The sequence below is a fragment of the Halictus rubicundus genome, unplaced genomic scaffold (assembly GCF_050948215.1).
Source record: "Halictus rubicundus isolate RS-2024b unplaced genomic scaffold, iyHalRubi1_principal scaffold0396, whole genome shotgun sequence".
In the NCBI taxonomy this organism is placed as follows: Eukaryota; Metazoa; Arthropoda; class Insecta; order Hymenoptera; family Halictidae; genus Halictus; species Halictus rubicundus.
This window is the reverse complement of record NW_027488937.1, coordinates 78,479-95,785: the sequence shown is the minus strand read 5'-3', so window position 1 is coordinate 95,785 and position 17,307 is coordinate 78,479. Positions and strand designations below refer to the sequence as shown.

The following is a 17,307-nucleotide window of genomic DNA, read 5'->3' as shown; positions in this document are numbered from 1 at the left end:
ACGGCAAGTTTCTCTTACAAACGTTCACCGATCGAGAGATGTAGATTCATCCCTAGGACGGATGACCGTTACTATTTGTACACCCTGTACATAATCTGCTTCATACAAAGGTAATAGGGGTATCGTTCGATGCTAGCCGCCATTCTGCTTAGTAACAATAAAGGGAACGAGACAGGGGATTCAGGTAGCTGCATCAGAAAGGGGATTCGCATAGTTACAAGACATTTTTAATTCGGGGGCCGGCAGGCATTTGGCCTTGACTGTCGCGCTATGTTACGCTGTGCCTTTTTTTTCTAGACATTTTACGTCTTCAATAAGTAAGTAATCAATTAAAAATGCATACCACCGTGTTTGTACATGTCTTTGCTACGTCTGTATAGAGCCTTTTTTTCGACACGAACACTAAATCTCTCGAAATTAAGAGAATCTCTCAGCGGCAGCCATCTCGTAACGTCATACTTGCTTCAGAATTCAAATTTTCTGCCGAATATTACATATTACTCCACTACACAGACGTAGATTGGACTTTTAGGAAACACAATTGACCACTTCTAAACTGCTCATTGCAATATTGAAGCGGCAGTTTGTCTAGATTTTGACCCTTGCATACGTATATGGATTTCAAACCATGCCGGCCCCCTTAAGGGTGCGTGGCCGTTTGAGCTCTCCAATGCTATCGGAGAGTGCTATTCCTATCCTGCAAAATAAAACACTGACGAATTTTTCTCTCGAGAGTAAATCGCGACAGTTTTACTCTCAGAGACACGACTTATGTTTTTTTAATGTAATTTTTCAGCATCGTGCGATACCGAAATTCGTTTTACAAGGAAAGTTTTCCTTGTGATTAAAAAAATTTGAATCAGTAATATTTTTTAATTTCAAAATTTACGTCCACAATCAGAGACCTCAAAACGTTATATTTCAAATTTTTGCGGAAATCAAATAATTTTTGCAAATACACGACCGCCATTTTTTTTAATTTTGAGTGCAGATCTGTAACCGGCGATCCCGAAAACCTTAGAATACTAATTTTTTAACAGAACGAACAATTTCTTAACGTACACGTTCGCCATATTGGATCTGCCATTTTGTTTTTTTAAATTTTGCGTTCAATTTCGTAATCGGCGACCATCAAAACATTAAAACACAAATATTCAATTAAATCTGGGTCCATGACGGTCTTCCTGGAAATTGCAATCCGCCTAGGTAAGGGGCCACTTCTGTAAGGTCCTGGTCTGCGCAGGGACATGATCGTATGCAGGAAAAAGAAGGAGATATTGGTGGAAGATTCGCTTCCTTGTTGGTCTAGTGATGGGATATTGATCGGATTTGTTGACGCAGGCGCGACGATTGTAGCATGAGTAAAGTACAATTTTGGCTAAAATGGGGTACTTTAGTCATCCCGTATAATTTCGCAAAATGATTTGATTATGAAAAATGAATGTATAACATGTGTATGCCAATCAAATGGTAATAATAATTTATCAAAAATATGTAACACGCTTGTTTCGTCGTCTCGTCCTGGACACTTCCGGTTTTTCCTGCCAATAATAGTACCCCACTACTGTCGTCACAATATAGATACATTACTGCGCCGGACGCGCATGCGCAAAAACCCCGACGAAAATCCCCCCACTGAAGTAGTCAGGTCATCCGGCTGACGGAGCTTGCGAGTTAGTCTTGCCTAAGCCGTCGAACCGTCGAACCCGATCTACGCGATGAAGGTATGTAACTTTTTAAGTTTTATATAAAAATGTTGTTTAACCCTTTGCACTCGAAGCTATTTTAATTCCAAAATGAAACATTTCTTCCGACCTAGAATATTGCCCTCCTATATATTTTTTTTTCATGTTATATATACGAAAATAGTGCAACTTACTCGTACAATACCGAATGTTTAGTAATTTATTAAATACAAACAAATTTGATAATGTAAAAAATATTTTGAATAATGATACAACAATTTTTAGTGGTGCATTACAGTCATCATTCGAGTGCTAAGGGTTAATAAGACTTTTGGACATCCCCACCCCGAACCGCTCTTTTCGAAATATGACATAGATTATTCTAGTCCTTTTTTACATGCTGCACACGAAATGTTGTCGTTTTTGGCGCAAATGTCATCTTATTTATTTAATATATCTTATTTACCCGGCTACCCGAGTGCCCAGGAGATGCCCCCGCGCCGCACCGATTTTGATAATATTTAAACAGTCGACTCGCGGACAGTCGCGTCGCGGACTTCGCGTTTTTTTGTTTCGACCTACCTCGTTTTTAACTTTCCGGCACGTAGTCACCTCAGAGCAGCCATTTGCAATGGTCTTTTTCCCCGACGGAAGACTTTACCGGGTTCGGGGCTCGAAACGGGCGCCAGACACTCGCAAGTGCCGCACGAACATTTTCGAAGATAACGCGAGACGCCAATTCTTCCGCCGAACCTCCGAGAACCGCGCGAGGGCCTGAATAGCGGCAGCCCGGGCCAGGGTACTACGCGGAAGGAATGCGGGACGTTTCCCGCGGCGGAAAGGTTTCTCACGAAAGAAAGATAGACGAGAATGGGCTTCGACTTTACATTTATTAATCTTGCTGATTACAGAAGGCTGCCGGGGCGACCTGGCAGTGATGGAAACGAAGCCCGCGCGGTATAGTACAATAGTTCGACAGTTGGACGGTCGCTCGCGCTTATTTCTCCCGATTCTACTCTCCTACGCGTCGAATCCGATCGTGGGCGCGATGTACGGCAGCTACGAGTGGCAATTAGCCGGTCGAGAAGCGACCGGATTCCGATAGAATACGCGGCAGCAAAGTTCTAAAGACTGTGACCGTCGGAAACAGCCGGAAACGGCGGTACGGCCTACGTCGCGTCGTCCCACCGTGGGACACCCCCAGATTCGCAAATATCGCCAAAGGTCGGTATCGGAACGAATCTCTCGCCCGATGACCGACGGACGGTCTCACCCCCTTCGCGAATTCCCTCGAACCGCGATTCCCGGCGGGCGAGATTCCGTCTTTATTTCGACGGGAAGTCCGGCCGATTCGCAAAACGCTTACCGAGCCAACGCGAAAATAATAAGGGCACGAAAAGCTTAGTCGGCACTTACCACCCGGCAGCGTGGTTAATAAGCTGTGTCGCTCGCTCGGTGGTCTGCAGCGTTACCACGTCCTTCCGGCAGCAATAGGTCGTACAAAAACTGACTCTCTTAGGCAATTGTAAAAAGTCTAAACCCGACTAGATCTGGCGGCACAGTGACCCATTTCGCGAAGCCTCGCAAACGCGGAAGCGAGGCGTCCCCCACTTTCCTCATTTTTCCCGCTCCCGCACGAGGCTCGGACCTATTACTCGCTCGCACGCGGCAGGGCCGCACCTAGCGGTCCGGGGCCTCCGGCAACAAACTTATTGGTTAACGCTCTTCCGATGACACGCGTCGATTGGCTAACTCCCGCTGAGGAAGACCTCGGGCCTATCCCTTCACGGATCCTCTTCAATTTTTCCGGGCGAGGCGACGACGAGGTCGAGACGAAGGCCTTCTCTGGTCCGTAATTCCTCGGCGGCGCCTCTGGGTTGGCAAACCCGGGCTCGGTGTCGTCCTCGATGTATCCTTGCGGGCGTCCTTTGTAGCCGGCCCCTCAGCGTTCCTTTCCGGATTTTCCGCGCTCCTGGGAGAAGTGAAAAGTATCCGGGCCACCCAGGGACCCGGCTACGGTCCTGCAACTTCTCGTCGCGCCAAGTGGCGCGGCGTTTAAACCGCGTCAATTTCTCGATCTGGGGTCTCGGGTGCTCCCAGGGAGATCGATCACGGCAGCCGTTGTTGCCGCGGTGCTGCCAAAGGGTGGCCCGGTCTTTCGACCTTGATCGGCGGGACGTGGACAAATATGCCACGTCACAACTCCTCCCCCCCCCGGGGGAGACCGGGCCCCACCGGTGGCAGCCACCGACTAGGCTTCCGCGGGCTCGGCAGCGAACTTTCACCCTGGGGGTGCCCTTAGGTTTACGCAAAAATGAATCATAGTATTAGACGAATACCCATCACCAATATAATCTACGACAAATACTCACTGGACGAGTCACAAATGTTCGGGCGAGACACTTTCTTCCGGCCGGCACCAACTTATCGCTATTCACTAAAGCGGGGTCCGCACGCGTAGGGAGTTCGAGGGGTTGTTATAGCGCGGAATAAATAACCGGACTCTGGGTTTTGTACTGAATATACGATTTATTAGTTCAGGGGACGTTACTGTCCCCGGCAGCCTTGTATTCTCAACAAAAAACAACAAAAGAAAACTTGGTCCTTTTCCTTATTAGTTACGGCAGCGTCTTACCCTACTTGTCCACATTCGCTTCACAATCGTCCGCTCGCTTTCACCCACACTCATTCACACTCGGCAGCTTACAAAAAAAAGAATCTTAACAAAATAGTGTGCGCTCAGTCACCCACGCATTCTATCGAAACGGCAATAAGAGATCATAGACCCTCTGTCGGCAGCGAAATTAAATATTATTTTGGCGCGGGTCGGCAGCAAACAAAAAAAAACATAAGGCGAGAAAAGAAACAGTCTGTTCTATTTGGGTCGCAAATTCCCGCGGCCAGGGGAGCGAGGGCGTTCGAGCCTCACGGCAGCGCGGTACGGAAGCTTCCTAGGGCCGAAGCTGTTTTAGGTCCCAAGGATGATGAGGCCCTCCCGCCTTCCAAGTTGGTCCACACTTCGGGCAGGACTTGAGTGTGTAGCCCATGCGGCCACACCGAAAGCAATAGGTGGTTTCGGGGCCCGGGCAGAATCGGTGCTTGTGGTCGGGAGCCCCGCATCTCCAGCACCCATTTTGTCTATCCCGGAGGGTTACCACCTCTAGGCGGGTTACAGGTGGTACGGCAGCAGGTGGAGGGGCCACCTTGGGCAACACCCACAACGTGGGCTCCCGTCTCTCTTCTGGGTAGAAGGTGGGGTTGGCGGGGGTCCATCGGGTCCGCGACAGAGCTTTCCGACGCAGCTTCTCCGCTTCCTCTTCCACTTCCTCCTCCGCTCGCCGACGTCTAAATAAGTCCAATGCGACTCGGTGTGCCTCCTCGAACGCGGTCGCTCGTGATTGGCCTGGAGAGGGAGGCTCCCAGGACCCGGCAGCGGTCTTGTATGGTCCCACCGTGGAGGTTCCAGGGCGGTTGCGGGGTTCGCCCGTCATCGGGTTTACTAGTAACCCTGGAGCGGAGCTTCCGGTACTCCGGGGCACGTCCGGGGTCTGCGGCTCGGATGCAGGCCGCAAGGTCTCGTCCTCTGAGGTGTCGTCCCCCTCCGGTGCGTCCGGCTCTTCCCCCTCGACCGGCAGCTCAAAGGTATCGTCGTCCACGGGTAGGCCGGTTTCCTCCGAGGCCTCCGGCTGTCCCTCTTCGACTTGCGGTTGGTCAGAGTCGTCGGGTACCTCATTCTCGGTTCGGCCGGTCCCCTCCGGCCTCCCCGTCTCCGTCTCTTCCACCGGCAGCTGGTCAATCGTTTCGGCTTCCTCCTGGGCCATGGGCTCTGGGTCCACCGGCAGCTCTTCTATTTGGCCGTCCAGGGTCTCGTCCAGTCCATTCGCCGAGCCGCCCTGCGACCGGCAGGACCTTGGCCCGTCGTCGTCAGCGGACTCATACTGCGTGTCCGAGTCGGTCGAGGACTCGCCCACGGCTACCTCCACATCCGGCGCGCAATCCGGCAAGCTGCAGGGGATAGTGACGGTTTTCCTCCACGTTTGGGTACTGACCGTTCGCCGCCCCGAATACTCTCCCTCGTTGAGGTATTCCCGGAGGAGCCGGATCGCGGCGCGGCGGTCTGCCTGGGTGTTCACGGCCCTCAACGCCTCGTCCAATCTGACGATCGGAGTGTTCGGCTCCATCCTTCTTCTTCCGGCAGCTACTTTTTTTCTTCAGAGAGTCGTCACGATACTGAAATGAAACTCTTCCCTTTAGTTCTGACTCTCTCGTTCCCGTGATGGAAGGAACGTTTTCAGATCGCTGACGTGGACTTTGCCTAAGCCCTTGCCGGTCTCGGTCGCTACGCAATATACTACCGGCGAAATCTTTTTCGTGATAACTACGGGCCCTGTATACTTCGGTACTAATTTCGCCGCTACGTGTTGCGCTGCCGACGATAATACGCGTTGCCGTTTTAAAACCTTATCCCCTACCTCGAACTCCCGATCGCGGTGTCGCAAATTGTAGTGTCGCGCCTGTCGATTATACGCATCCTCCAGGTTCTCTATCACCCAGCTCCTCAATAACGGCAGCTGGGCAACCCGCTCTTTCCACTTCGCGGTGGATCCTAATTCGAGATCTATAGGCGGCTCTGCCTCCGCTCGCACGCATTTGGCCGGTCGCGGTTCTCGCCCGAAATTTAAAAAGGCTGGGGAAGCCTGTATTACCGAGTGTCGTGCTGTGTTGTACGCGAAACGGAACTGGGGTAGATTCACGTCCCAGTCCCTATGATCCCTTCCAATATACGCTACTATCATCGTTTTCAGAATACGGTTGACGCGTTCCACCGGGTTTGCTTGCGGATGGTACGGGGGAGTCGTAGCGAGCCGAATCCCGTAGTCTTCGGCAAGGTCGCGCAAACATTTGTTCACAAATTCGGTGCCGTTGTCCGTCACGAGCACGTCCGGGGTTCCCCACCGGGAGAAAACTAACCCCTCTAGAACCTCTGCAATTTTCGGACCGGTCGCACGTCGTAGCGGGGCGCATTCAATCCACTTCGTGAACAGATCTTGGATTACTAGGAGGTACGCGTTACCGGACCTGCTAGGGGGGAACGGGCCCATAATGTCGGCAGCTATCACTGACCACGGCGTGTCAATACGGCGCCGACCCATCAATCCGGAAGGGAGTGTCTGCTCCACTTTCGTAAGTTGGCAGGTAGTACAGCGTCTTACGTATTCTACCGCGGTACGATACATGCCGGGCCAGTAGTAGCGAGCCGCGATTCGATAGTAGGTCTTTTCTATGCCTAAGTGTCCCGCCTGCGGACTATCGTGCGCCTCCTGCAGGATCTCGGTTCTGCGCTCCTCGGGGACAACTAATTTCCATTCGTCCCCGTCTTGCCCTAGCGTTTCTGCGATCAAAGGATCGGTTCTTCGGCAATATAACTCCCCGCTACGGATGGACCAGTCTTTAAATTTTTCCGGGTTTTTCTCGACCTCCGCGAATTTTCCCTCGTACCAACTCGCGCGTACTACGGCAGCTATCGGAGTTCCCCCCCCCAACGACACCCCCCCTCAAAAACGCGCGAGAGTGCATCCGGCACCTTATTTAATGCGCCTTGGCGGTAGACTACTTGGAAATCATATTCCAGCAGTTGTAGCGCCCAGCGCGCCAGTCTCCCCGACGGGTTTTGTAATTTTCGTAACCATCGCAAGCTGTTGTGATCGGTTATTACGGTAAATGTGTACCCTTCCAGATATGCCCTAAATTTCTGTACCGCCCAGACTATAGCTAGACATTCTAATTCCGTTGCGGAATATTTTCTCTCCGGCAGCGTGAGAGACCTGCTGGCGAACGCGATTACTTTTTCTATTCCCTCGACCTCTTGCGTTAAAACGGCGCCTAATCCTACCGTGCTCGCATCCGTCTGCAAGGTGAAAGGGATTTCGAAATTCGGGCACGAAAGAGTCGGTGCAGTTGCGATGGTATCTCTAAGGGTTTCGAAGGCGGTTTGTTGTCCGTCCTTCCATTCCCATTCCCGATTTTTCCGCAATAAGTTGTTCAGCGGTTCTGCAAGTGTTGCGAATCCCGGAATGAACCTCCTATACCAGGATGCCATTCCTAGGAATCGTCGCACCTGTTTCACGTTTTTCGGGGGAGGATACGTTAAGATTGGTCTTATCTTTTCGGCATCGACTTTTAACCCTTCGTGACTGATCACGAATCCCAAGTAACGGACTTGTTGGCGACAAAATTCGCATTTTTCGGGGTTGATTGGTAATCCGGCAGCTTTGATACGTTCTAACAGGCGGTTTAGCCATTCTAGATGTTCGTCGAATTTTTTCGTTACGATAATTATATCGTCTAAATATGCGAACGCGTGGGGTTCCATTTCTGGCCCTATCAAACGATCCAATAAACGTTGGAAGGTGGCCGGTGCTCCCGTAAGCCCGTACGGCATGCGACGGAAATGAAATAGTCCTTTTCCCGGTACCGTGAACGCCGTAATTTCGCGACTTCCCGGTTCTAGCGGAATTTGAAAGTACGCTTGGCTGAGATCAAGAGTCGAGATGTATTTTGCGGCGCGCAGTTTGTCTAGTATCTGCGTCATGAGTGGTAGTGGGTACGCATCTTTTCTAGAGACCTCGTTTACTTTTCTAAAATCGAGACAAAATCGATATTTCCCGTTTGGTTTCTTGACCATCACTATTGGACTTGACCAGCCGCTTTGTGACGGTTCGATTATGCCATCCGCTAATAAGGTATCTACTTCCTTGTATATCGCTTCCTGCACTTTAGGAGAGACGGCATAATATCTCTGTTTTATAGGCGGGTGGTCGCCAACGTCAATTTTGTGGCTAATCAAGTCTGTCAATCCAGTCATCTTTTCGAACTCCGGCAGCGAAGTCTCTAGAAATTTTTCCAATTTAACCTTCTCTACGTCGGTTAATTTTTGTAACCCGCAGCAAATCGTCGCGTGGGGGGTATCGTTGAACGGAAACGTTTCTTGCGGCTGTTCGGCAAAGTACCAAACAGCTCGGTGGTATTCCGCGATGATTCCAAATTTCGCTATTGCATCTATCCCTAATAATACTGGAGTCACTAGGTTGTCTAGCACGCGCGCTAATATTTGGCATTCTTTACTCCCGATTCGTAATTTGAATTTCGCTTCTTCCGTTGCGCGATCTACGGCAGCTGTTGCTAATAGGAAATAACATGGGCGTTCTGCTCTTTTTAGTTTTATTTCTCCGGCATCTATTTGATTAACTATGGCTCTGCTTATAAATGTTATCGTAGACCCCGAGTCTACTAATACGCGAACCGGCAGCTTTCCGATATATGCTTTTATCGTTAGTATTGGCGGCGTCCCTGATGTTTCTTTTGTCGCGACGCGGGCCGATATTAATTCGGGTGAAGTCTCTCCGGCCCCTCCGAGCGACTTCTCTTCTCGTTTCCCGTGAATCTATTACATTTACGGCATCTTTTTATAGTGACTCCCTCCGCTCCGCAGCTGTAGCAATGCAGCCGAGGCTCTTCGCGACAATCTCGCGACATATGCCCTGTCTTACGGCAGTTCCAACATATTAGCGATGTTTTCCCGCTCGTGCGTTGTTTGTCGCGCGGCGGTACTTGACGCTTGTCGTCTTTTTCGGAGGTTTCTGTCCGTTGCGTCGAGGTGTTACGCGGCCGTATCATTTTCCTTTCTGATTTTACGTTTCGATTTTCGCGGGTGGGGCTGGAGGATTTTTCGCTGGATCCCTCGCTATCAACGTTTGTAACGGCAGCCATTGCATACGCGTATTCGTTATTATTCCATTTCCCTTTGCCCTATTGTTTTTGGCGGGGGTATCGGTATGGTTCGTATGCGAAACTCGGGTGGGCCATTTCGGACGCTCTTGGGTTATGTCTTGTCGTCATGTTCGTCTGTCGGTCTGCTTCTAATAATTCGTCTTCTAATTGTTCCAGTGTTAATATTGTCGTCAGTGCTATTGCCTGTCTAATAATTGGTTTCGCGCCCCAATATACCTTTCGAACCTTTTTGTCTTCCGGCCACGATGGATTTAATTTGTTAAACATTGCCCGCATTATTACCATGTAATCGCGTATTGGCTCGTTTTCCCCCTGATAACGATCTTTAATATTCCTTTCCAGCGTTTCGCGATACTCGGGATCCCCGAAGAATTTCCTAAATTCGGCAACAAATTTATTCCACGACGTCCATTTATTTTCCCGTGTCTCGTACCAATGGGCCGCTATCCCGTCTAAACATACCGGCAGACAGCGTAATAAATTTTCGTCCGCGATACTACAATATTTACGCTGTTTCAATAGGTTGTCCAGGAAGGCTTCCGGGTCCTCTCCTGGTGCCCCGGAAAATTTTATCCGCCATTTACGCATTATTTCCGCGGTTGGCGTCCCCGGTAATATGATTCGCGTGATACATTCGCCGGCATCGCTCTGGACTGGCTCGGATTTATTTCGGATGCGAGGTGTACGGGGTACGATCTCGGTTCATTACCACGAAATTCCGGCATCGGTTCTTTACTGTGAAAGTTCGGTACCGGCAACGTAAAATTTTTCGGCGGTGATCTTTCCGCCCAATTATTGTTTTCGGTGTTTGGTTCTGCGTCGGAGAAAGGCCATTCATCCGATGCTTCCCCGTAAACCGACTTCGCTTCCCCCTCGTCCCCCTCGTCGAGTTCCGGCTTGAGCATGTCGCTCATCTGTTTATTATTTCTCGAGCCCCTTTGTATCGCGTTACTTCGCATTTCAGGCAAGGCTATAAATTCCTCGGCTGTTTACGTTTGGGCCTAGCGACCCCAGCCGACGTCCTTGCCGTGGTACGCGTACGAACAATAGACCCGTTGTTACTATTGCCTACAGAAAAACTGTCTCCGAATTCCTTACTAATATATCGGGTGTCTTCGCGTGTTTCGGAATTTTCTACGGCAGCACGAATTTATTTTTCGATACTCGTGGCTTTCCCCAGCAATTTTTTTTTCACAATCCTTACAACTTTTCGCAAATTCTTCGTCCTGTCGCTAATTTGTTTCGTTATTTTCGCAAGATTATTTCGCTAATTTTCGGTTTCGCGTTCGCGTATCGCAAATACAACGACTTACAAAGACGGCACGTTTTTCTCGACGGCACAAAGTCTACGAGGCGTTCTTCCGAACGTCCCTTCCATCACCGTAAATTACGTACATATATTATGCCCTGACACATTAAATATACAATACATCATACAATCATATCGAACATTGTAATTCCATAATACTCATAATGGCATAAACCAGAAAATCATTTAAAACATCATTATACAGAACATATTCAATTGATCATCATAAAAAAAAATAATTCAATTTCATTTATCATCATCATATTCTCCACTTCATCAAGTCTTTTTATTCTATTTTCATTTAGTGGCCGAATTATTGAGTGTATTTTCAATTTAGCATTTTCCGAAATTTTTACTTTAGTAAATAGTGGTTTGACATGTATTTGTGGACGTTACAGAATAAATTACGGGACATAGAAATACATACGGAGGTAATAAATTTTCTACTGAAAACAACAAAATGAAATTAGGAGATAAGCAAATAAATATTGAAGTCACAAACTTAATAGGGGTTTAACAAAATAAATAAGGAAGTAACAAACTAAATAGGGGGTTAATAAAATTAATGAAGTATGTACAAAATAAGTAAGGGATTAACAAAATAAATACGGGATAATGGAATAAATACGCAATCAACAAATTAAAATCAAAACATAACGTAATAAATTATTGGCTAACAAAATATAACGAAAACGTAACGGAATAAATTAGGAAATCACAAAATAAATTAAGAAATAAGGGAATAAATTACGACGTAATGAAATAACGAATAAATATATGAATTTTTGTATAATTAACTCGGCAGCTACTTGAATCAACTTGTACTATTCTTTCCTTTTTTTTCAAATCTATACTTGATTTCGTGGAGTTTTACATCCTTCATGAAATATTACTTGAAATCTTTCGTGCATCAATAAATCATCCTAGTAAATAGACTTTCATGATTAATATATCATCATTAATAGAGTTGCAAAAATAGTATGTCATCAAAATAACATTTCAACAATAATATCATACGGAAATAACATTTCATCAATAATATCACAGCATGTCACAATAAATTGCATTTCATAAATAATATAACATCATAAAATTATCAATCAATTTACAATCTCGGTAACGTTGGCTCGTTTTGTAGCGTTTCTCTATTTATTCGCGACGCAGGTATTCGTCTTCACGACGCGACGGCACCGATCGCGCTCCGACTTTATTTCCGGCCACACGATAGAATTTACGTGAGAGTCCCGCACTCATCGCGTATCTCTTTTCTATGGAAAAGCCCTTTCTCAGTTTACTTTCCCGGCGAGATATCCGGATGTTCGGGCGCCAATTTGTCACGGGGCCCGTGTTTTCCGACCCGTCCGACGGACGAAAACCGGGGCCACAACGGGTTAGGCACGTTCGGCCGCGCGGAACGCGTTTCGCCCGGTGACAAACGCTATCTCGGATGTTCGACTTTTTCCCCGACGGAAGACTTTACCGGGTTCGGGGCTCGAAACGGGCGCCAGACACTCGCAAGTGCCGCACGAACATTTTCGAAGATAACGCGAGACGCCAATTCTTCCGCCGAACCTCCGAGAACCGCGCGAGGGCCTGAATAGCGGCAGCCCGGGCCAGGGTACTACGCGGAAGGAATGCGGGACGTTTCCCGCGGCGGAAAGGTTTCTCACGAAAGAAAGATAGACGAGAATTGGTCTTAAATTCGACTCGAAGTCCGGCCGATTCGCAAAAACGCTACCGAGCCAACGCGAAAATTATAATGGTGCGGAAAAACCTGGTCGGCACTTACCACTCGGCAACGTGGTCACTCAGCGGCTTTAGTTGTCTCGATGTTCGGCAGCCGGCTTCTTAATCGTTCCGGCAGCACTAATTTCTCAAAATTACTTTATTGCTGAAGCGATCGTTAAAGGACTAGCCTGGACTACTTTCGGCGATACAGTGACCTACTTGGCGAAGACTCGCCAACGCGGAAGCGAGGCGTCCCCCACTGTCCTAGTTTTCCCTGCTCCCGCGCGACGCTCGGACCTATCGCTAGCTCTCGCGCGGCAGGGCAGCGCCCGGCGGTCCGGGGCCCTCGGCTACGGATTTATCGGCTAACGCTTTCCGGATGACATGCGTTGATTGGCCGATTCCCACGGCGGAAGACATCGAGCTATTCCCTCGACGGGTCCTTGCAGCTTTCCGGGACGAGGCGGCGACGAGGTTGAGATGGTGTGCTCCTCAGACCCGTAATTCCTCGGCGGCGCCTCCGGGTTGACAAGCCCGGGCTCGGTGTCCTCTTCGATGTCTTCCTGTAGGGTGTCCCCCGTAGTCGTCCCCTGAACGTTTCTCTTAGAATTTTCCGCGCTCCTGGGAGAAGGGAAAAGAATCCGGGCCCCCTGGGGCCCGGCCACGGACCTGCAACTTTTCGACGCGCCAAGTGGCGCGGCGTTTAAACCGCGTTAAACTCCAACCTGGGATCTCGGATGGGCCCAGGGAGATCGATCACAACAGCCGTTATCGCGGTGGCGCTGCCAAAGGGCGGCCCGGTCTTTCGATCTAAGATCCGCGGGACGTGGACAACTTTGCCACGTCACACCACAAACCGTCATCTTAGAACCTCTTCAAGCCTATTCACTGATCACTCTTCCGCGCTTTTTGAAATTATTTTCTTTCGATACAGGATTTATCGTCCTGGGCTCATAACCTGTTGAGAGTTTTGGTCGATAAGCCGACCGATCTATCGACGCGTTTCAAGACTCGTACAAATCGTAACTGCCGAACGCCTCAGCTGTACGAAATTTCATAGCTAACGTCGGGACACCAACACACACACTCACAAGTACATCCATCAACAGAGAAACCCAAAGATCATACCGGTAGGGGACGACCTCACACACAGACAAACGCAAACTTTGTCCTGTTTAAACTGCGTTGAAACTTCTGCCCCTATAATGGTGTTACGTCCCGAGTGGGACGCATTATGATTTTTAAGGGATACGACGCAGTTTCGAACGTACCTGCATACACTGGCTACGGTTCGGGAAATTGAGGCACGTTTAAATAAATTTGTACCCTTATTTCGAAACTAACAAAATTATTGATTTATTCAAAGTGAGGTTCTGAATCAGAGATTGCAAATTTGATTTTACAAATAGGGATTATATAGCGCGTATACTAGAGTGCTTACTAGTACTTCGTTTATGACAATAATAACAATAATATTAGTATTACCGAGTCTGTGGGAGTCGCTTCGGATTTGTTCGCAAAAATAGTAGTCGCTGGGAGTCGCTTCGGATGATTCGCAATAGTAGTAGTAGTCGCTGGGAGTCGCTTCGTATTCACTCGCCAAGTACAGGAGTCGTTGGGCACTGCAAGCACTTCGCGGAACTTTAAACTAAAAACCGAACTGGACTACTATTGTTTATATCTGGGAGAACTGAATGAACTTTGACAAAACGTAACTCACTGGATGAAACTTTTATGACGGAATGAACTGAGTTTGAGGAGTTGGTTCCCCCTTTTCATAAGATGGACAGTCCTTTGTTTTTCAAAGATGCTGGCTCAGGAGTCTCTACCTTGCATCTTTTTACCTTCTTGATGTCTTCTGGCTAGTGTGTCGATACTCCTACTGAGGCGTCCGAAAGTGTCGTCAGTCCGCCTGTCGGACTTCGCGGGGTCGTAAATCCCGTTTCGCTTGCTCGCGGAAGATATTCGGGCCTTGACGGAGTTACGGGGTAGCTACGTCTAGTTGAAATGAAACTCGACGTTTTGGAACAACACTTCAATATATTTTAACTTAACATTTACAAGTCAGTTGGCGAGGTATGACGCGTACAACGAGTTTTCTAGACGCGATCGATTTGTGTTTTCTTCGAGGTATCTTAGCTTTCTGCGGTTCGGTGTCGTGTCGTCTATAAAGTCAACTCGGGCTCTTCTTCTATTGGTTAATGGGTTGTTACGTATGGAGACGTTTCTCCACTTTCATTTCGATTAGAAGTTCTAATCTCTTTTCTGAGAACGAAAAGCGTCCCAACAGGCCCCTTGTTTAATGATTGTACTCCGACTGGACGCAGCTGGCACGAAGCATGATTCAGTAACAGCACCGTACGATTTCCTAATATGGAAATCTTCAAAACATCCCCTTCTGGAATGTTTTGTCAAGATAGTCTTTGATAGGAAACATCCTGGCTAACTCTTCGTTTTACCCCTATAAACAAAAGATTCAGCTGCAAACCTTAAACTCACTAGAAACGACAAATACGAGTATGCGACCGTAAAATAAAACAGATACATTCCCCTCTCATTTTTAGGGTATATAAACCCATGCATTTTCATCCTCTTTGGTTAGTCGAGAAGCGGTTCAGTCAAGATTCAGACGCGGTTCAGTACTCGTGCAGTCACGTCGCGTCAAGTCTAGTGAGATCGGGTTGAAGTCCCTTTCGAATCAATTCGTAACCTTATAGATTCCGTCTGTTCGGTATATATTCTATTTGGCATTCAACAATCGCTATCTAACCCCGCATTGCCAGTGCGTCAACACCGTGCATCATTAGGTAACAATTTCTCTAATTGTACACTTACTACATCCACTCGCGACACAAACAATTACACTTGTAACTATTCCAAATCAGAATATATTTGTCTTGTTTGTTAACTCGCGTAATCTACAACCTTTAATTATTGCCTGATATCCTAATCTAATAATTGAACGTTCCCACATGATACAATCTTACCGCTCGGATTGTATCAAGTAAATTATATATAAGTTACGAGGCTTACTAATCTTAGATTCAATTCAACGAAGATTTCTCCAACCTAGTGGCTCCCCGGTTTCGCATTGGGTTCTTCCGTATCCTAGTAGCTCCCTGGTCTCGCATCAGGTGCGTCTGTGAGTTATCCACCTTCCTTTAATCGGGTTCGCCGCGTGTCTCTCCTAGTGACTCCCCGATTCCGCATTGGGTGCGTTCACGAAGTTTCATCCTCCTAGTAGCTCCTCGGTTTCGCATCGGGTGCGTCTGCGTTTGACTCCAACCTCCCAGAGGTTCCCTGATTTCGCATCAGGTGCGTCCTCGACGTCAACTATCCTAGCGGTTAATTAACAAATTGAAACCATATTCCTGGGGTAACAACCCCTCGCCGGCCTCTCGCGTTGCTCGCAGCCCTGGCTCGTAACAGGGTGGTGCCTTTGGTCGTCGGAGTGGGGATGCGATTTGGTGGAATTGTGTTTAGATGATCTGAATGGATTAGGTGTGAGAGATATGGGAAAGATGGTCTGGAAAATTAAATGTTTGTGTATTGCCCCTTCAATGGGCTCGTTCACGGAGGTCTCCAAGTGGTGTCCGATGACACTCCAAATCTTGGGACCGTCGCTTCGCCTAAAGTGTTTTGGCTATCGCAGCCGACCGTGTTTATTATAACTCACGTTCGGTCTGTGTGGGACCGAACACCTACCATGAAGTCGGCATCCCTTCTTGCAATTTGGCATAATTGGACACCCTTTCTGTTCGTTCTCAGGGTGTAACTGATCTTTGCTGCGTGTCTTGCAGGAAGATAAGTTGGAGTCGTTTTGCGCGCTACCTAACTGCGTAGAATTTTTAACGTGTATCTTAATTCTATTTATTTCTCCTCGCGTGACATCACTGGGTTTGCATTGTCACGTTGCCCTGATTTTCCGGCCCGTCCGACGGAAGAAAACCTGGGTAACGGCGGGTTTTCATAGACCGTGAGGCCGGGCCATGCTCGGCCGCGCGATACGTGGTCCACCCGTGACAAACGGTATCTCGTAGGCTCGATTTTCCCGATGGATCTTACAAGGTTCGAGACTTGAAACGGGCGCCAGACACTCGCAAGTGTCACACGAACAATTCGTAACGAACGCGAGACGCGAATTATAACACCGAACCTACGAGAGCCGCGCTAGGTTCTGAATAGCGACAGCCTGGGCCATGATTCTACGCGGAGGGAATACGGGACGTTTTCCGCGGCGGAAAGGTTTCTCATGAGAAAAGCGAACACGGGTATGGGCTTGGAACGAACATTTATTTAGTCCGGTTGTTACAGGCGGCTGCCGGGAAGGCCCGGCAGCGATGGAAACGAAGCCCGCGCGGTTTTACAAAAATGTACGACAGTTGGACGGTCGCTCGCGCTTCTTACACCCGGCTCTATTCTATCGCAATTTTCCTGACTGTAATCTAGTGTTGGTAATTCGCGGTTGCAAAGTTTTATTCGCGGAGGCGGCTTCTGTTGAGGTGGTATGTTAAAATTTTGGCACTGATTCGCGTAGTGCCCTATCTTCCCGCATCGGTTACATTTTATCGGTGTGTTCTGTCTAAATGGATTGCTTCCTACTGGTTTTTCAAACGGTTGCGTTGTCGGTCTAGGATTAACAGGCCGTTCTGTTTGTCCGGTCCATGTCCTATCGGTTGTCGGTCTACCGATTCCGCGTCTATTTCTGGAGTCTCGCTCCCACATTTCGGCTTCTAAGGCGTAGCCTTGTGCTTCCGAAATATTACTCGGTTTATTTGGATACACGAGGACGGC

General features: G+C 48.4%; 1 long non-coding RNA gene across 1 annotated transcript in view; it reads left to right on the top strand.

Moving 5' to 3' along the window:
* The first annotated feature begins 1,688 nt into the window (after positions 1–1,688).
* Positions 1,689–17,307, top strand: part of LOC143364273 (uncharacterized) — a 50,139-nt gene continuing 34,520 nt past the window's right edge. The window contains exon 1 of the long non-coding RNA XR_013084062.1: positions 1,689–1,724. This is a non-coding gene — a long non-coding RNA (uncharacterized LOC143364273). The remainder of the gene's footprint in view (positions 1,725–17,307) is intronic.